Raw genomic sequence first — 20,837 nt, 5'->3', positions numbered from 1 at the left:
GAGTGAAATTGTAAAAGGGCAGTTGACCTTCGCTTATTGAAGGAAGGCCTCTAGTTGACTTCGGTGACCTTGTCGATGGAGGAAGCCAAAAGTGGAGTAGGTCAAGACTGACCGAACCACTCTAAATCTCTGGTTTGCTTTTACTTTGAGCACTTTATCATTACTGCAAACCTCCTACATAGTTACTGCCCTCTGCATTTTTACAAACGAGTTTCTAAGTTCTGATCTTTCCGAATCTGCATTCAGACGTAAATCAGTGTTTTCGTACGATCTTTACATTGCGGTTTACGTTTACGTTCTGATTCCATTTAAAATTGCAAACTGTCTTCTGTGCTTTTACGAATGAGTTTCTAAGTTAAGATCTTTCCGAAACTACGTTTAGACGTAAAACTGTGTTTAGACGCAAACTACGTTTAGACGTAAAACTGCGTTTAGACGTAAACTGCACAAACTGCATTTAGACGCAAACTGCGTTTAGACATAAAACTGCGTTTAGACGTAACTGCGCAAACTGCATTTAGACACAAACTGCGTTTAGACGTAAACTACGTTTAGACGTAGAACTGCGTAAACTGAGTTTAGACATAAAACTGCGTTTAGACGCAAACTGCGTTTAGACGTAAAACTACGTTTAGACGCAAACTGTATTTAGACGCAAACTGCGTTTAGACGTAAACTGTGTTTAGACGTAAACTGCAAGAAATCTTAGAATCAGCTTTTACATCGAAATCGTTTTTATCGAACAAACGCAGCTTTCATTTTTAAATCGCTGAAAGATTTCCGCTGCACTAATTCACCCCCCCCCCTCTTAGTGCTCTCGATCCTAACAGGATCTCCATTAAACTACCCAAGCATTTTAGATTATTGGATCTCTATCCAATAATCTCTCATTTGCTTTTATTAGAACTCATCCATAGGATTCAATAATTTAGGGGCTTATTGGATATCCAATAAGATAGGGGCTCTAGCGATATGTCATATCCGAACATCTACTCATCGCAATGCCTACCATATGTGTGTGATCCTCTAGGCCCAATATCGAGCTGATCGTGAGTCATGCCTGTCAGAACTACTTCTGGTTCAATGAGTTATCATCTCTATAATAATTAACTTGACTCATCGATTGCGGATGAGTCACATACCTATAGCCTCCAAACGATATAGGGGAATCTAATATATTGGACTTGTCTATTTCAGTTATCATATACCTATAGTCTTTTATCCATCTAATATTTTAGAGGTTGTATACCGAGCATGGTGTTGTCAGACCCATACGGTTTTTGCTTGAGTATCACTCTAATCAGATTCTTCTAGAGAACTCTTTCTCTCTCAATCCGAATGACCTTGGATAGGGATTTGTTTGAGCAAGAACACATGAGATATTTCTTTCATAATACCGAGAGTGGATGATCCTCTATCGATACTCAATAGTCCTTGTAAGATTGACTACCACTCCTGATGACCAATTGTGCTAGATCTGGAACCTCTAGGCCTATAAGTCTAGTATCAAAGAACGAGGTATTCATACAAGACATCCTTGGTACCTCAAGTTTAAGGACTAAATACATCACTGGGACTATAGAATCATCATCTAACAATAAGGCATCATCAACCATCTAGCATTCTATAAGCAGATCAATCGGTGAACTCATTCTCCAATGAGCACCTGTACTATATCCTTAGTGTCCTTACACAAGTAGCTATGAGACCAGCTGCATCCATTATATAGATGGGTATACAGCACACCAGTTTATCCAATTATCTCGATTTCCCTCTCGAGTAACATATGACCGAGATTATTTAGGATTTGTGTTTAAAGGCGAATTGGTCTCATTATCGTGATCTCATCACGATCTGATTCTCATTACACAAATCTATGGACATCACAATATATTCAAGCAACAAGTAATATAAAGTGATAAAATACCAAATAATAATAATAAGTAATAAGACCGCATGTCAAGTCACACGTATCATTACTCATATGATTGGCTTGTAGGGCACCTATGACTAGTAATCTCCAACTTAACCTAAAGCCAATCACCTATGTGTCTGATCCTCATCTGACCCCTGTGACGCTCAAAGACAATCTGAGATAACAACTCTATCTATGGATCTGCGATGTTATCTTCAGATGGAACTCTTTATATTATTATATCTCCTCAAGCCACGATCTCTCTAATAAGCTGGAACCTTCTCAGAACACTTCTAATAAGACCCGGGTTCCCTTATCTGAGCAATCGCTCTGTAGTTATTGCAATATAAGGGAATCAGCTCCTTGTTGCTTGACACGACTCCTAGATCTTTGATGAACTTTTTCATCCAGACTCCCTCCTTTGCTGTAGTAGTGTACTTCACCTTTGTGGTCGAGTCAGCAGTAGTATCTTGCTTAGAACTCTTCTAGTATACTGCTCCTCTATTCAAGGTGTACACATACCCTAAATTCGACTTGTTATCATCGACATCAGACTAGAAACTTGAGTCCGTGTAGCCTTCAACCTTGAGGCTACTACCTCCATATACTAGTAAAAGATCTATAATCCTTCTCAAGTACTTAAGGATACACTTTACTGCTTTTTAGTGCTCCAAGCCTAGATCTGCCTAATATCTACTCGTGACACCCAGAGTATGCGCTATATCAGGCCTGGTACATAGCATGATATACATAATAGACCCTATTGCTAAGACATAGGGTATCCTATCCATGTTCGCCCTTTCTTCATGAGCCTTTGGGGATATACTCATAGAAAGCGATATCTCATATCTCATCGGTTTGAGACCTCGCTTAGAATTTTTCATGCAAAATCTTTTGACAATGGTGTCTATGTACCTGGATTGAGACAAGCTAAGCATTCTCTTGAATTTATTTCTATAGATCTAAATCCCCAAGATATAGGATGCTTCCCTTAAGTCATTCATGGAGAAGTGTATAGATAACCAAGTCTTTAATATGTATAGCATTCATACATCTTTCCCAATCATTATGATGTCATCCGCATATAATATTAAGATGGTGATAGCGCTCCCACTTACCTTCCTGTATATACAAAGCTCATCTTCGTTCTTAACAAAGTCATAAGGTCTGATTGTCTCATTAAATCTTATGTTCTGACTTCGGGAAGCTTGCTTTAGTTCATAAATGGAACCAAGCAATCTACATATCTTATCTGGACAGTCCTTGGATGACACACACATACATAGTAAGACGGACGATGCACGCAGCAAGAGTGCGATTATACTAGCACTAAAGTATTGGATCCCATCAGAACTCTAAAGTTAAGCATGCTTGGGCGAGAGTAGTACTAGGATGAGAGACCCCATAGGAAGTCCACGTGTTACACTCCTTTTGGCGCCCGAGCAATGAAAACCACCACCATAGACCTCTGAGGCAATGGTTTTCGAGCTCGAAATTCTCTATAACCGATTCGCAGTCAGTCACGTGGGGCTCGGAGAGAGGTTTCACGATTCTGAGATCGTTCGAGAAAGTTAAGATGGTTTTAGCACTACGGGGTCGGGTCGGCGATGTGCGTGATCGACGCAAGGGTCTCCGCCCATCCCATCGTCAGCTGCTACATGCACATAGGTGACAAACGACACACATAGCATGGGTGTGATCATACCAGCACTAAAGCACTAGATCCCATCAAAACTCCAAAGTGAAGCGTGCTTGGGCGAGAGTAGTACTTGCATGGGTGACCACTTGGGAAGTCCTCGTGTTGCACTCTTTTTTATGCACGAGCGATGAAAACCTATGCAGTAGACCTCAGAGGCGATGGTTTTTAAGCTCAGAATTCTCCGTGATTGCTTCACAATCAACCACGTGGGGCTCAGAGAGAGGTTTTTGGATTGGTGTCACAATAGCAATTCGAGATTGTTTGAGAAAGTTACGATGACAATGGTTTTAACGTGATGGGGTCGGGTCGACGGCGCGCGCGACCCATACAAGGGGATCCACCCATCCCATCACCGATCGCGACGCGCACATAGGCGATGGACGATGGTCGCTGCATCGGTGCGCTCATACTAGCACTAAAGTACTAGATCCCATCAGAACTTCGAAGTTAAGCGTGCTTAGGCGAGAGTAGTACTATGATGTGTAACCCCTTAGGAAGTCCTCGTATTGCACTCCTTTTTGGGCCCGAGCGATGAAAACCTCCATCGTAGACCTCCGAGGTGATGGTTTTCAGGCCTGGAATTCTTCGTGATAGCTTCATAGTTAACCACATGGGGCTCGGAGAGAGGTTTCTAGATTATGGTCGCAATAGAAATTTCGAGATCGTTCGAGAAATTTACAATGGATTTAGTGCCACAGGGTTGTGTCAGTGATGCGAGTGACTCACGCAAGGGGCTCCACCCATCCCATCGGTAGCTGCGATGCGTGCATAGGCGATAGACGATGCACGCTGCACGGGTGCGATCATACCAGCACTAAAGCACCATATCTCATCAGAACTCCAAAGTTAAGTATGCTTAGGCGAGAGTAGTACTAGGATAGTTGACCCCTTAGGAAATTCTCATATTGCACTCCTTTTTGCGCCCGAGCGATGAAAATCTCCATCATAGACCTCCGAGGCAATGGTTTTCGGGCTCGAAATTCTCGGTGACCGCTTTGTAGTCAACCACATGGGGCTCAATGAGAGGTTTCTGGATTGGGGTCACAATAGAGATTTCGAGATCATTCGAGAGAGTTACGATGGTTTAGTGCCACAGGGTCCGATCGGCGACATGCTCGACCCACACAAGGGGCTTCGCCCATCCCATTTCTGGCTACGACTCGCGCATAAGCGACTGATGATGCAAGTTGCATGGGTGTGATCATACCATCACTAAAGCATCAGATCCCATAAAAAACTCCAAAGTTGAGCATGCTTGGGCGAGAGTAGCACTAGGATGGGTGATCCCCTAGGAAGTTCTCGTGTTGCACTCCTTTTTACGCCCGAGCAACGAAAACCTCCGTAGTAGACCTCCGAGGCGATGGTTTTCGGGCCCAGAATTTTTCGTGATCGCTTTATAATCAGCCACATGGGGTTCAGAGAGAGGTTTCCGGATTGGGGTCGCAATAGTAATTCCGAGATTGTTCTAGAAAGTTATGATAGTTTTAGTGCAACGGGGTTAGGCCGACGACGTGCGTGACCCACGCAAGGGGCTCCACCCATCCCATCACCGGCCTGTCACGAACGGTCGTCGCGCACTCGCAACAACTCCGTTCAACGAACCGTTCATCGCTTAAACCTACATGTATAGCTACTTGACAGCATGTTTTATCTTGGTTTTAGGTCATTTTTCTTGTAAAAATGTAAGTTTGAACAAGCTACAATGTTACAAAGCGACCACTCACCGAACTGACCAAAATAGCCCCAAAACAGCTCCATTTTCGTGTACCACAGGCTGATTTCTGGAATCTGCCTCCGCTCACCAAAATGTCAGCCATCTCAGCCCCTTGGAACCCATCGGGTGGCACAGGGCTGGATGGGGCTTTGGTATAGTACCGGGTGTTGAACACTCATTCACAAGTTCGCACGTTGCCTTGACGGGAACTTGTTGTCGTGCCCGGGACTCGGTGAGCAGTTGTTTGTGGGCTTGCAGCTATTTATTCAACCTTCTAAAGCCCTTGTTTTTCCCCTCTCTCTCTTTTCTCTTGTGCACGTAAGGTGCTCGCTGAATTGCTTGTAAAGCTTCCCCTTTTCGCGAGACTTCGGGACTTGTCCGTCGCACGTTCTTTCGAACTAATCAACTTTCATTTTTACAGGTCCTTCGGGACCTGCGAGGGGTTGCTAGTGGGCTGATTTTTGTGGAGCAATATCGCAAGGGCGAAGCACGACTTAGGCAACACAAGCTAAGTTCGCGTTTTGGCCGCAAGGGTGCCTTACGCCTTAGGCAATTCCAGCTAAGGCCGTGACATTGTGGTATCAGAGTGGGCAAGCACTTCGAGCGAGTAGCGAAGGAACTTCGTAACTTCACCATGGCAAAGCATCGTGGTGAATCAAGCAAGATGGGGCAAGCTATGCTAGTCATAAGTGCCCAGCAAGCCAATCACGTGAGTGATGGCACGTGTGACTTGATACATAATCTTTTTGCTTATTATATTTTGGCGTATATCACTTTATAACTATTGCATAAATGCATATATATTGTGATGTCCTTGGATTTGTGCAATGGGAATCGGATCGTGATGAGATCACGATAATGAGATCGATTCACCTTTAAACACATATCCTAAATAATCCCGGTCATAGGTTACTCGAGAGGGACATCGTGATAACCGGATAGACTGGTGTGCTGTATACCCGTCCATATGATGGATGCAGCTGGTCTCATAGCTGCTCGTGTAGGGACACTAGGGATACAGTACAGGTGCTCATTGGAGAATGAGTTCACTGATTGATCCGCTTACGGAATGCTGGATGGTTGATGATGCCTTATTGTCAGACAACGATTCCGTAGTCCTAGTGGTGTATCTGGTTCTTAGACTTGAGACACCAAGGATGTCCTGTATGAGTGCTCCACTCTTTGATACCAGACTTATAGGTTTGGCTGTTCCCAGATCTAGTACAGCTGGTCATTGGGAGTGGTAGTCGACCTTACGAGGGCTATTGAGTGTCGATAGAGGATCATCCACTCTCGGTATCATGAGAGGAATATCCCATGTGTTCTTGCTCAGACAAATCCCTGGCCAGGGTCATTCGGGTTGAGAGAGAAAGAGTTCTCCGGGAGAATCCGATTAGAGCGAGACTCGAGTAGAAACCGTATGGGTCTGACAGCACCATGCTCGATATACGGTCTCTGGGATATTAGATGGATGAGGGACTATAGGTACATGGTAACTGAGGACAGACAGGTCCAATGGATTGGATTCCCCTGTATCGTCTGGGGACTACGGCGTAGTGGCCTAGTACTTCCGTAGTCGATGAGTCGAGTGAATTATTACAGAGATAATAATTCACTGAGTTAGAAGGAGTTCTGACAGGTATGACTCACGGCCAGCTCGATATTGGGCCTAGAGGGTCACACACATATGGTAGGCATTGCGATGAGTAGAGGTTCGGATATGAGATATCCGACGGAGCCCTTGTCTTATTGGATGCAGATCCAATACCCACTAGGGAAAGGACCCATTAGGGTTTTGACACGGGATCTCTATAAATAGGAGGGATTCACAGCCTCATAGGCTAGAGTCTTTGCTTGCCCTTCCTATTCTCCTCTCCCTCTCCACCTCAGAGTAGGCCTAGAGTTTTGAGGAGCGTCGTCGCAACCCTGCTGTGTGGATCACCGCTAGAGAGGAGGACGCTTGACCTCCTTCACCCTCTCCTAAGGATCTGCAAGGAAACAGGGATATACGATCTCCCTAGGTAACACAATCTCTATACGCAGTTTTGTGTTTTTGCGGATTTTGCGCACCAATCTTCGCACGACGATGAACATCTTTTTGGGAATCGGGGATTTTTGTTTTCTTGTTCTTCCGCTGCGCATATGATGTCGCCCCCTATGATTTCCCAACAGTGGTATCAGAGCCAGGTTGTTCGTGCGAATGATTGGTTTTTGAACTGCGTGTGTTGTGTTTAGGAAGAATTTTGACGTCAAAATCGTTGACGCAAAAGCGAGGAAGGGCAGCAACAGTTGCTGCCCTCGATCTGCATGCCTGCAGCCACCTGCAGCGGCAGCCGCAGTCGCAGCCAGGCAGCACAGCGCCGGCGCATGCGCAAGCGCTGTGTCTGCAGCAGCCGGCCGGCGGCCTGCTTGCAGCAGGCTTGCTGCCGGCGGGGCTGGCTGCCTGCGGGCAGAGGCGCCGCGGGGCAGCAGCGCGGGCTGAGGCACCGCAGGGCAGCGGCGCCTGTGGCCGCTGCTCCCACTGGCAAAAACCCCGCAGGGGCGGCCGCCAGCGAGACAGCACCACCTGCGGGCGCTGACTCGCGGGCAGAACCGCCCGCGGGGGCGCCCACCTGCAGCGGCAGCGACCCCAGCGGGCGTGCCACCTGCAGGCGAGGGCAGTGCCCTCGCCCTCGCCGCACAGGCCGCCGCCAGCAGGGTGGCGGCGGCGGCGGCGCAACAGCAAGGGGGAGAAGGGCATTAGGGTTTTCTAGGCAAAAAGACAGTTTTGCCCCCTCGGAATTTGAGAAATTCCAGTTTCTGTCTTTTGTCCAAATTACGAAAATACCCTTAGGAATTGAGAAATTCCCTATATATCCCTGATTTCAGAAAATATTAATTAATTAAAAGGTTTAGTTGATTATTATTTTTATTATTATCTAGTAGTCCTACATGATGATGATTATTTATACATGTGATGTATGATGAGTGGACGGATGATCATGGACCGTGTGATGTGTGTACTTGTGATTATTATTATTGAGGTCTGCGAACCTCCATTATATTTCTCGTTTATTGTCGGGCCTGCGTGCCTATGATTAAGTTGTAATCACATGAGGAGGCGCAGCGGGAGCGTGGAAGCCATAGCGGGACCCACGAGACGGACGATCTTGATGCATGGAGATGCATCAAGATGTCGACGGAACCGACGAGGACGAGATGGACGATCACAAGGCATGGAGATGCACCGTTGCACACATAGATCTTGATGTGAGTGATTAGGCCTACTGGCTCGGGCCTAATCATATTAGGTTGTGGTCCATGATCATCTGGTGTGATTGCTTATACACATACTAGATATGTATATATATTTGCATGCGATGTAGATATATATTAAATATGTATATGTGTGACATGTCATATTAGGAGACCAAATCATAGAAACATCTCTCGATAATATTAAGTCGGTAAACGTGAGGCAATTAGATTGACCCACGTGGCCTTCCATCGTTATGAGTAGGAACCGAATCCCGGTGTAGGTTGAGTTGGTCGAGTCCCTCGAGACTCACCTATATCGCGATTCGCTATCTTGCTTACGACATAGAGATGTCACCGGTGACCTGAGGGCATGATATGCTTGGTCGAGTCCCTCGAGGGTATATCATCAAATCAGACTCATCTTGTAACGAAGGTGTTGACTTAACCGAGCATCATGGTTGGTCGAGTCCCTCGAGGCCATGGTGATTCGGAGGCCAAACAGGACGGGAATCACAAGGAGTTGTGATCGGCAAGAGTTGTCTACCTTTTAGGCTTAGTGTGATTGGTCGAGTCCCTCGAGGTTACACTAAGACGCTGATTGGATCCTGATCCCCACTAGAAGTCTGCCGGAGACTTCCGTTTCACGTGCTGAGGGTGTCGCGTGACTCGTTAGTAAAATAGTGGGAGCATATTAAGATAGAAGTCCATATCTTGATAGTTTATTTCTTGCAAAATCTGCATGTTATTCATTTTTTGCTACATCTTTATTTTCAGAAAATGTCGCTTTTAAATCCCTTACGTGGCATACTTGATGTCAACCGCCTCACTGGTCCAAATTATACGGATTGGCTCCGTAACTTGAGAATTGTTCTCACAACGGAGAAAATCGTGTACGTCCTTGATACAGTGATGCCTACGCCCGAAGAAGGGGCAAGCGAGGATGAGATCGCTCGCTACGTGAAGTACATTGATGACTTCACTCTTGCTCAGTGCTATATGTTGGGCTCTATGACTCCAGAGTTACAGAGACAACATGAAAAGATGGATGCCAGATCCATTCTCCTACATGTCCGTAAATTGTTTGAGGAACAGGGAAGGACTCAACGATATGAGATATCCAAGAGCCTTTTCCGCGCTAGGATGACTGAGGGGACACCGGTTCAGAACCATGTCCTAAAAATGATTGAGTGGATAGAGAAACTCACAGGTCTAGGAATGGTCCTAGAGGATAACTTGTGTGTGGACATTGTGCTTCAGTCCCTACCAGATTCCTTTTCACAGTTCATAATGAACTTTAATATGAACAAGCTTGAGGTGACTCTCCCAGAGCTCCTCAATATGTTGAGGGAGGCAGAGAGTACTATTAAGAAAGAGAAGCCAGTTCTCTACACTGGTGAGACCAAAAAGAAAAGGAAAGCAGAAAGGTCCCTTAAGAAGGGAAAGGGCAAGGGCAAACAAGGTAAAGCAAAGGTTGCTAAGAAAGACCCAACAAAGGACAAAGGCCAGTGCTTCCACTGTGGTAAAGATGGGCACTGGAAGAGAAACTGCAAAGAGTACCTTGCAGAAAGGGCGAAACAAAAGCTTGATGAAGCTTCAGGTACATTCATGATCAGTCTCCATTTGTCAGACTCTTATGATAACACATGGGTATTAGATACCGGTAGTGCTTATCATATATGCAATTCGTTGCAGGTTCTGGCAAGGCCTAGGAGACTAGAGAGAGGCGAGATGGACCTCAAGATGGGTAATGGAGCAAAAGTTGCTGTATTAGCTGTTGGTGAGGTCGCCCTACATCTGCCTAGTGGAGCTTTTATTGCATTAGATGCATGTTATTTTGTTCCTTCTATTATCAAAAACATTATCTCCATTTCATGTTTAACAGTTAGTGGATATAAATTTGTTTTTGAGAACAATGGTTGTTCGATATTATTAGATGATAAGATCATCACGAAAGGAACATTGCATAATGGTTTATTTATGTTAGACACCACTCCACATATCATGAATATAAATGTGTCCAAAAGGAAACGAGATGAGTTGAACAGTGCATACCTGTGGCATTGTAGGCTAGGTCACATCCATGAAAGAAGGATTCAAAAGTTGCTAAATGATGGATATCTAGATCCATTCGACTATGTGTCATATGCAACTTGTGAGCCTTGCATTCGTGGAAAACTGACCAACTCTCCATTTAGTGGAACTGGAGAGAGAGCCACTGAGTTGTTGGAACTCATACATAGTGATGTATGTGGACCCATGTCAACTCATGCCATTGGAGGTTACTCCTACTTCATTACATTTACTGATGATTTCTCAAGGTATGGATATGTGTACTTAATGAAGTACAAGTCCGAGGCCTTTGAGAAATTCAGAGAGTATAAGAATGAGGTGGAGAACCAGACTGGAAAGAGTATCAAAACTCTTCGATCAGATCGAGGAGGTGAGTACTTAAGTACAGAGTTTACTCACTTCCTCAAGGACCATGGGATATTATCCCAATGGACACCTCCTTATACACCTCAGCTCAATGGTGTCTCTGAAAGGAGAAATCGTACATTATTAGATATGGTACGGTCCATGATGAGTTTCGCTGACCTACCCATCTCATTCTGGGGATATGCCCTAGAAACCGCAGCTTACCTTCTGAACAGAGTTCCAACTAAGTCGGTGGTGTCTACACCATATGAGATATGGAAAGGGAAGAAGCCTGATCTTAAAGTAGTTAAGATTTGGGGCTGCTCTGCCCATGTTAAAAGACACAACCCCGATAAGTTAGAATCAAGGACAGGGCGATGTAAATTTGTGGGATACCCCAAGGAAACTTGTGGGTATTACTTCTATCATCTCGAGGACCAAAAGGTCTTTGTAGCTAAGAGAGCAGTGTTCCTTGAGAAGGAACACATTCTTGACGGAGACAGTGGGAGAATGATAGAATTGAGCGAGGTTGGAGAACCAAGCTCAAGCACCACTCTACAGCCCGAGTCTGTTCAGGTATCTAATACACAAGTTTCAACTTTACGCAGGTCTGATAGAGTATCCCATCCTCCTGAGAGATATGTGGGACATATTAGAGCAGAGGATGTAGAGGATATTGATCCTCAGACCTACGAGGAGGCTATTATGAGTATAGACTCCGGGAAGTGGAAAGAAGCCATGAATTCTGAGATGGATTCTATGTACTCCAATAAGGTTTGGAACCTAGTTGATGCACCCGAAGGTATTGTACCCATCGGTTGCAAGTGGATCTTTAAGAAAAAGATCGGAGTAGATGGAAAGGTAGAGACCTATAAAGCAAGGCTAGTGGCTAAGGGGTATCGTCAAAGGCAAGGTGTTGACTACGACGAAACTTTCTCACCCGTAGCAATGCTAAAATCCATCAGAATTCTATTGGCTATTGCAGCACACTATGATTATGAGATCTGGCAGATGGATGTGAAAACCGCATTCCTCAACGAGAACCTGGAGGAGGAGGTGTATATGATGCAACCTGAGGGATTCGTGTCCAAGAACTGCCTAGATAAGGTGTGTAGGTTGCTTAGATCCATTTATGGACTAAAGCAAGCTTCCCGAAGTTGGAACATAAGATTTGATGAGGCAATCAGATCTTATGACTTCGTTAAGAACGAAGATGAGCCTTGTGTATACAGAAAGGTAAGTGGGAGCGCTATCACCTTTTTGGTGTTATATGTGGATGACATCCTCATCATTGGGAATGACGTAGGAATGCTATCCACTGTAAAGACTTGGTTATCTAGACACTTCTCCATAAAGGACTTAGGGGAAGCATCCTATATCTTGGGGATTAGAATCTATAGAGATAGATCCAAGAGGATGCTTGGCTTGTCCCAGTCCAGGAACATAGAAACCATTGTCAAAATGTTTGGCATTGAAAATTCTAAGAAAGGGCGAACATGGATATGATACCTTATGCCTCAGCAATATGGTATATCATGTATGTCATGCTATGTACTAGGCCTGATATAGCGCATGCTCTGAGTGTCACGAGCAGGTATCAGGCGGATCCAGGCTTGGAGCACTGGAAAGCAGTAAAGTGTATCCTTAAGTACTTGAGAAGGACTAAGGATCTTTTACTAGTATATGGAGGTAATAGCCTTAAGGTTGAAGGCTACACTGACTCAAGTTTTCAGTCTGATGTCGATGATAGCAAGTCGAATTCAGGGTATGTGTACACCTTGAATGGAGGAGCAGTGTGCTGGAAGAGTTCCAAGCAAGATACCACTGCTGACTCGACCACAGAGGCGGAGTACATTGCTGCATCAGATGCAGCAAAGGAGGGAGTCTGGTTGAAGAAGTTCATCACAGATTTGGGAGTCGTGCCGGATAGTGAGGAGCCGATTTCCCTATATTGCGACAACAACGGGGCAATTGCTCAAGCGAAGGAACCTAGGTCTCATCAGAAATCTAAGCATGTTCTGAGGAGGTTCCACCTTATCAGAGAGATCGTGACCCGAGGAGATGTAGCAGTGGAAAGAGTTCCATCCGAAGATAACATTGCAGATCCACTAACAAAGCCATTGTCTCAGATTGTCTTTGAGCGTCACAGGGGTCTGATGGGGATCAGACACATAGGTGATTGGCTTTAGGTCAAGTGGGAGATTGCTAGTCATAAGTGCCCAGCAAGCCAATCACGTGAGTGATGGCACGTGTGACTTGATACAGAATCTTTTTGCTTATTATATTTTGGCGTATATCACTTTATAACTATTGCATAAATGCATATATATTGTGATGTCCTTGGATTTGTGCAATGGGAATCGGATCGTGATGAGATCACGATAATGAGATCGATTCACCTTTAAACACATATCCTAAATAATCCCGGTCATAGGTTACTCGAGAGGGACATCGTGATAACCGGATAGACTGGTGTGCTGTATACCCGTCCATATGATGGATGCAGCTGGTCTCATAGCTGCTCGTGTAGGGACACTAGGGATACAGTACAGGTGCTCATTGGAGAATGAGTTCACTGATTGATCCGCTTACGGAATGCTGGATGGTTGATGATGCCTTATTATCAGACAACGATTCCGTAGTCCTAGTGGTGTATCTGGTTCTTAGACTTGAGACACCAAGGATGTCCTGTATGAGTGCTCCACTCTTTGATACCAGACTTATAGGTTTGGCTGTTCCCAGATCTAGTACAGCTGGTCATTGGGAGTGGTAGTCGACCTTACGAGGGCTATTGAGTGTCGATAGAGGATCATCCACTCTCGGTATCATGAGAGGAATATCCCATGTGTTCTTGCTCAGACAAATCCCTGGCCAGGGTCATTCGGGTTGAGAGAGAAAGAGTTCTCCGGGAGAATCCGATTAGAGCGAGACTCGAGTAGAAACCGTATGGGTCTGACAGCACCATGCTCGATATACGGTCTCTGGGATATTAGATGGATGAGGGACTATAGGTACATGGTAACTGAGGACAGACAGGTCCAATGGATTGGATTCCCCTGTATCGTCTGGGGACTACGGCGTAGTGGCCTAGTACTTCCGTAGTCGATGAGTCGAGTGAATTATTACAGAGATAATAATTCATTGAGTTAGAAGGAGTTCTGACAGGTATGACTCACGGCCAGCTCGATATTGGGCCTAGAGGGTCACACACATATGGTAGGCATTGCGATGAGTAGAGGTTCGGATATGAGATATCCGACGGAGCCCTTGTCTTATTGGATGCAGATCCAATACCCACTAGGGAAAGGACCCATTAGGGTTTTGACACGGGATCTCTATAAATAGGAGGGATTCACAGCCTCATAGGCTAGAGTCTTTGCTTGCCCTTCCTATTCTCCTCTCCCTCTCCACCTCAGAGTAGGCCTGGAGTTTTGAGGAGCGTCGTCGCAACCCTGCTGTGTGGATCACCGCTAGAGAGGAGGACGCTTGACCTCCTTCACCCTCTCCTAAGGATCTGCAAGGAAACAGGGATATATGATCTCCCTAGGTAACACAATCTCTATACGCAGTTTTGTGTTTTTGCGGATTTTGCGCACCAATCTTCGCACGACGATGAACATCTTTTTGGGAATCGGGGATTTTTGTTTTCTTGTTCTTCCGCTGCGCATATGATGTCGCCCCCTATGATTTCCCAACAAGCTAGACCCTTGCCCCAAGCAGCCGCAGGTGGGCTGCATATGCACACTCGCTCTCATGCTATTAGAGCCGCTCAAGAGGAGCGTGACAGCGAACATGATGAGCGAGAAGTTGGCTACTCTCCGCGAGTGGAGGAAGCACAATCTGGAGCACTAACTGAGAAAAGGAGTCACAAGGAGAGACTCACAACGGCGGAAACTCGCTTGAATGTTCTTGAAGCTAGAGTGGAGGAACTCTACCTTGGCCAACAAAGGCTTGTCGGGATAGAGAGCTCATAAGAGGAAGTAGAGTCCAAGATCGACAAAGTCGAGGCCCTAGTCGACTGACTGTCAGATGACACCAAAGACTCCGTGCAACACCTGTAAGAAGTTGTGGCGGAACTCATTTCAAGGGTGACTATGCTTACTAGAGCACTAAATGCGGGAGGAAGCAACACCCATATTGCACCACCATAAAATTTTAGGGCACCCGAGCCTCATGGATATGGAGGGGCCAGAGATGCCAAAGAGCTCGAGAACTTTCTGTTCGACATGGAACAATACTTTCGAGCTAGAGGCCCGATTCTGAAGATACCAAAGTTTCTATAGCAATAATGTATCTGAACAGAGATGCGAAACTTTGGTGGCGAACCCATTGGGAGGAGATCGAACAAGGTCAATGTCGGGTTGACACATGGGAGGACTTGAAGCGGGAGTTGAGAACTCAGTTCCTACCGGAGAACACAGAGTTCGTCGTAAGAAGGAAGTTGAGACAACTCCGCCAGAGTACCACCATTCGAGACTATGTGAAACAATTTTCTGCACTAATGCTGGACATACAGGACATGTCCGAGAAGGACAAGTTGTTCAGTTTCCTCGATGGTTTGAAGCCATGGGCTTAACAGGAACTAAATCGAAGGAATGTCACCGATGTGGTCGAGGCAATTACTGCCGCAGAAAGGCTCACCGACTTTGTTTCCTCTGAAGACCCAAGGAGAAGGAAACAATCTTCAGGCAATCGCACTCCAAAACATTCTCGAGGGAAGGAGCTCGGGGGCGAACAAAAGAAGAAGAGTTCCCACAAAAGGGCCAAACCCGAAAGGCAAGGCCATAAAACCTAGAGGATGCTTCTTGTGCGGAGGACCGCACATGGTGAGAGAGTGCCCACAAAAACAGGCACTCAATGCTTTGGCGGCTTCCATCCACCCCCCGATCGGATAAGGGCAAAGCTATTGCTCTTAGTTCGAGCAGTTCTGAATCCAGCAATGATGTCGAGGAGTCGCAAGGACCCCTGATGGGAGCAATGCGTTTGTTGAACGCCATGCAGGGTCAAGTGGGGGAGAACATGAAGACAAAGCTACAAAAAGCAGAAAGTAGTGAGTTGATATATGTGGACATCAAGCTAAATGGCCAAACGACCCATGCAATGGTGGACACGAGCGCTACCCACAACTTCATAGCCGATCGAGAAGCACAACGACTTGGGTTGATCTTGGAGAAGAGCCCAAGCCGAATGAAGGCGGTGAACTCAGAGGCCAGGCGAATCTCCGGGTTGGCGAAGGGAGTTCCCATCAAAATCGGAACATGGAGCGGGAACACCAACATGATGGCAGTGCCACTAGATGACTTCCAAGTGATTCTTGGAATGAAGTTTATGCACGCAGTGAAGTTGGTGCCAATGTCGTTCTTGAACTCTGTGTATGATGGGAGGTGACGACCCCTGCGTGGTTCCTGTCTCTCGGAGAGGAACCAAGGAGCCCCAACACATATCGACATTACAACTAAAGAAAGGGGTGCGAAAAGGTGAATTAACATTTGTGATTGCTATGAAGCTAGAGCCAATCGACGAGAAGGCCATTTAAGAACCTGCTGTGGTGGCGAACGTCCTGAAAGAGTTCAATGATGTTATGCCACCCGAGTTACCGAAGACTCTTCCACCACGCAGAGGCGTGGATCACAACATCGAGCTGGAGCCAGGAGTGAAATCTCTAGCGAGACCACCCTATCGCATGTCCCCGTCAGAGTTGGCAGAACTCAGAAAGCAGTTAGGTGAACTACTAAGCGGTGGTCTCATCCGCAGCTCTAAAGCACCTTTCGGAGCTCCAGTTCTCTTCCAGAAGAAACAAGATGGGAGCCTCCGACTATGCGTCGATTACCGAGCCCTTAACAAAGTGACAGTGAAGAACAAGTATCCCATCCCGCTCATCGCGGACTTATTCGACCAGTTGGGCAAAGCTAAGTATTTCTCGAAACTCGACCTTCGGTCGGGGTATTGGCAGGTGATCATTGCTGAAGGCGATGAAGCGAAGACTACATGTGTGACCAGGTATGGAGAGTTTGAGTTCTTGGTGATGCCTTTCGGCTTAACCAATGGTTCTATACTCTCATGAACCAACTATTCGAGGAGTATTTGGACAAGTTCGTGGTCATCTACTTAGATGATATCGTTGTATATAGCAAAACGCTCGAGGAGCATGTTCAGCACCTTCGGACAATTTTCAAGGTTCTCAAGGAGAACACTTTGTTTGTAAAAAGGGAGAAATGCTACTTCGCCCAAACAGAGATCTTATTCTTGGGGCATCGAATCAGGGATGGTTCCATTCGTATGGACAAATCAAAAGTGCAAGCAGTTGTGGAATGACGAACTCCAAAGAAGGTGCTAGAGTTGAGATCCTTCCTTGGTTTCGTCAACTATTATCGATGCTTCATAGCGGGGTACTCGAAGCGTGCAACTCCACTGACGAAGCTACTAAAGAAGGAGTAGCCTTGGAAGTGGTCTGACAAATGTGAAATAGAATTCCAAGATCTGAAGGCTACTGTTATAGAAGAACTAGTGTTCAAATTGCTAGACTATGAGGAGCCTTTTGAAGTACATACAGATGCTTCGGACTTCGCTATTGGGGAAGTACTTATGCAGGAGAGTCATCCGATGGCATACGAGAGTCACAAGCTCAATGAAACTGAGCGGCGATATTCAGTGCATGAGAAGGAGATGACAGCGGTGATCCACTGTCTACGAGTTTGGCGACACTACCTTCTCGAATCGCGATTTGTGCTGAGGACAGACAACATCGCTCTGAGCTATTTCCAAACACAGAAGAAACTTTTCCCAAAACAAGCATGATGGTAGGACTTCTTGGCTGAATTTGATATGGCAAATGTCATGGCTGATGCATTGAGTCGGAAAGTGGAGTGCGTGAATGTCGCACAATTGGAGGGCGGAGGCTAAGCAAGTCAATTGTACTCCAACTTCCTTTCCAGGATTAGGGATAGACTGTATAGTGACCCACAAGCAGTTATCATGATGCAACTCATCAAAGAAGGTAAGACATGATAATTTTGGGTCCAGGAGGGACTCGTTTACATAAAAGGGAATAGAGTTTATGTTCCCTGAGTAGACAATTTGAGGCGTGAACTCTTAAGAGAGAGTGTCACGATTCCCTTTGGGCTGGACACCTAGACATTCACAGAATGTTGGCTCTCGTGGAGAGGGCCTTCTACTGGTCGAAGATGGGGACTGATGTGGAGGAATATGTTCGAACATGCCTTACTTGCCAACAAGACAAGGTGGAGCAGCGGAAGCCAGTGGGACTTTTGGAGCCGTTGCCCGTACCAAAAAGGCCGTGGGAGAGCATTTCCTTGGATTTCATATCAAGCTTGCCACTTGTAGGGAGACTCGGATCGATACTCGTGGTGGTCGATCAGTTTTCAAAGTATGCAACTTTCATTGCTGCTCACCTACACTGTTCAGCAGAAGAGGCGGCCAAGCTAATGATGAAGGATGTGGTGAAATATTGGGGAGTCCCGCATAATATCATTAGTGATCGAGACGCTCGGTTCCTAGGACGATTCTGGACCGAGCTATTCAAATTGTTGGGGTCAAAGTAATATTTCTCTACAAGCCTCCACCCTCAGACGGATGGCCAGACTGAAAGGATAAACTCGCTCTTGGAACAATATCTTCGGTACTACGTGAGTGCCAACCAACAAGATTGGGTGAAGTTGTTGGACGTTGCCCAATTCTCCTACAACTTGCAGCGGAGCTTTGCATCCAATAAGAGCCCATTCGAGATTATTACAGGACAACAACCGTCAACTCCTCACACCATGGTAATTGGGTATACTGGGAGTAGTCGGTTAGCTTACCACTTCGCAAAGGAGTGGCACTGAAATGCAGATATTGCATGGGCTTACTTGGAGAAGGCGGCAGGGAGAATGAAGAAGTGGGCAGACTTGAGAAGGCGACCGTAATAGTTCAAGGTCGGCGATTTGGTGTTGGTAAAGCTCCAACCAGCATCACTCCAATTCTTTAGGAACAAAATCCACAAAGGATTGGTGTGCAAGTATAAAGAGCCATTCCCAATTATCAGCATGGTAGGCAACGTCTCCTACAAGTTGCAGCTGCCGGCGTAGTTCAAAATTTATAACGTTCTTCACGCCAGCAACCTAAAAGCCTACCACTCGGATCCGCGATATGCTTCCCGAAGTGTTCCAACTCGGCTACCTCCCACCACTGCCTCCTACGAGAAGCGAGTTGAAACCATTTTAGTGGACCGTAAGATAAAGCTACCCAATGGAGCTAAGCAGACAGAGTACTTGGTGAAGTGGTGAAAGCTTCCCCGAACTGAAGCCAGTTGGGAGCCTGAAGACGCCCTACGACATAAAGAAGCAATCATCAACAACTACCAACAAGCGTCGACGAGGGTGTCGATAGTTTAAGTGGGAGAGAATGTCACGAACGGTCGTCGTACACTCGCAACAACTCCGTTTAATGAACCGTTCGTCACTCACACTTACATGTATAACTTCTTGATAGCATGTTTTGTCTTGGTTTTGGGTCATTTTGCTTGTAAAAATGTAAGTTCGAATAAGCTGCAGCGTTACAAAGCGACCGCTCATCGAATCGAGCAAAACAGCCCCAAAACAGCCTCGTTTTCGTGTGCCGCGAGCTGATTTCTGGAATCCGCCTCCGCTCACCAAAATGTCAGCCATCTCAGCCCCTTGGAAACCCCCAGGTGGCACAGGGCTGGATGGAGCTTCGGTATAGTACCGGGAGTTGAACACTCCTTCACAAGTTCGCACGTTGCCTTGACGGGAACTTATTGTCGCGCTTGGGACTCGGTGATCAGCTATTTGTGGGCTTGCAGTTGTTCGTTCAACCTTCTAAAGCCCTTGTTTTCCCCCTCTCTCTCTTTTCTCTTATGCACACAAGGTGCTTGCTGAATTGCTTGTAAAGCTTCCTCTTTTCACGAGACTTCGGGACTTGTTCGTCGCTTGTTTTTTCGAACTAATCAACTTTCTCTTTTACAGGTCCTTCGGGACCTACGAGAGGTTGCTAGTGGACTGATCTTTGCGGAACAATATCGCAAGGGCAAAGCGTGACTTAGGCAACGCAAGCTAAGTTCGCGTCTTGGCCGCAAGGGTGCCTCATGCCTTAGGCAATTCCAACTAAGGCTGTGACAGGCCGCGACGTGCGCATAGGCAACGGATGACACACGCAACATGGGTGCGATCATACTAGTACTAAAGCACCAGATCCCATCAAAACTCTGAAGTTAAGTGTGCTTGGGCGAGAGTAATACTAGGATGTGTGACCCCCTAGGAAGTCCTCGTGTTGCACTCCTTTTTGCACCCTAGCGACGAAAACCTCCGTCGTTGACCTCCGAGGTGATGATTTTCAGGCCCGAAATTCTCCGTGATCACTTCACAGTTAGCCATGTGGTGCTTGGATAAGGTTTCCGGAATGGGGTCGCAATAGCGATTCCGAGAACGTTCGAGAAATTTATGATGGTTTTAACATGATGGGGTTGGGCCGGCAATGCGCACGACCCATGCAAGGGGCTCCACCCATCCCATCAGCGGCCACGACATGCGCACAGGAGACGAACAATGTACACTACACATGTGCGATTATACTAGCACTAAAGCATCATATCCCATCAGAACTCCGAAGTTAAGCGTGCCCAGGCGAGAGTAGTACTAGGATGGTTGACCCCCCGAGAATTTCTCATGTTGCACTCCTTATTGTGCTTGAGCAATGAAAATATTCACTGTAGACCTCCGAGGCAACGGTTTTCACCCAGAATTCTCACGATGATTTTAGCACCATGGGGTCCGGCCGGCGATGTGCGCAACCCATACAAGGGGCTTCACCCATCCCATTGCCGGCTGCGACACGCATAT

At 46.2% G+C, this 20,837-nt stretch overlaps 3 non-coding genes and 4 pseudogenes across 3 annotated transcripts; all 7 read left to right on the top strand.

Annotated features, from left to right (window-relative positions):
• Window positions 1–3,225: 3,225 nt before the first annotated feature.
• On the top strand, window positions 3,226–3,344 carry LOC135608635 (5S ribosomal RNA). The gene has a single exon (XR_010485609.1). It is a non-coding gene; the product is annotated as a 5S ribosomal RNA (ribosomal RNA).
• Window positions 3,345–3,606: 262 nt separating this feature from the next.
• On the top strand, window positions 3,607–3,725 carry LOC135608599 (5S ribosomal RNA). Its single transcript, XR_010485579.1, has one exon. It is a non-coding gene; the product is annotated as a 5S ribosomal RNA (ribosomal RNA).
• A 285-nt stretch (window positions 3,726–4,010) lies between these two features.
• Window positions 4,011–4,129, top strand: LOC135608646 (5S ribosomal RNA; annotated as a pseudogene).
• Window positions 4,130–4,409: 280 nt separating this feature from the next.
• On the top strand, window positions 4,410–4,528 carry LOC135608605 (5S ribosomal RNA; annotated as a pseudogene).
• Window positions 4,529–4,807: 279 nt separating this feature from the next.
• On the top strand, window positions 4,808–4,927 carry LOC135608621 (5S ribosomal RNA; annotated as a pseudogene).
• A 15,231-nt stretch (window positions 4,928–20,158) lies between these two features.
• On the top strand, window positions 20,159–20,277 carry LOC135608624 (5S ribosomal RNA). Its single transcript, XR_010485598.1, has one exon. It is a non-coding gene; the product is annotated as a 5S ribosomal RNA (ribosomal RNA).
• Window positions 20,278–20,556: 279 nt separating this feature from the next.
• LOC135608658 (5S ribosomal RNA) lies at window positions 20,557–20,675 on the top strand (annotated as a pseudogene).
• The last annotated feature ends 162 nt before the right edge of the window (window positions 20,676–20,837 follow it).

This window comes from Musa acuminata, chromosome BXJ2-3 (genome assembly GCF_036884655.1).
Source record: "Musa acuminata AAA Group cultivar baxijiao chromosome BXJ2-3, Cavendish_Baxijiao_AAA, whole genome shotgun sequence".
NCBI lineage: Eukaryota > Viridiplantae > Streptophyta > Magnoliopsida > Zingiberales > Musaceae > Musa > Musa acuminata.
This window is presented reverse-complemented; position numbering and strand designations above follow the sequence as displayed.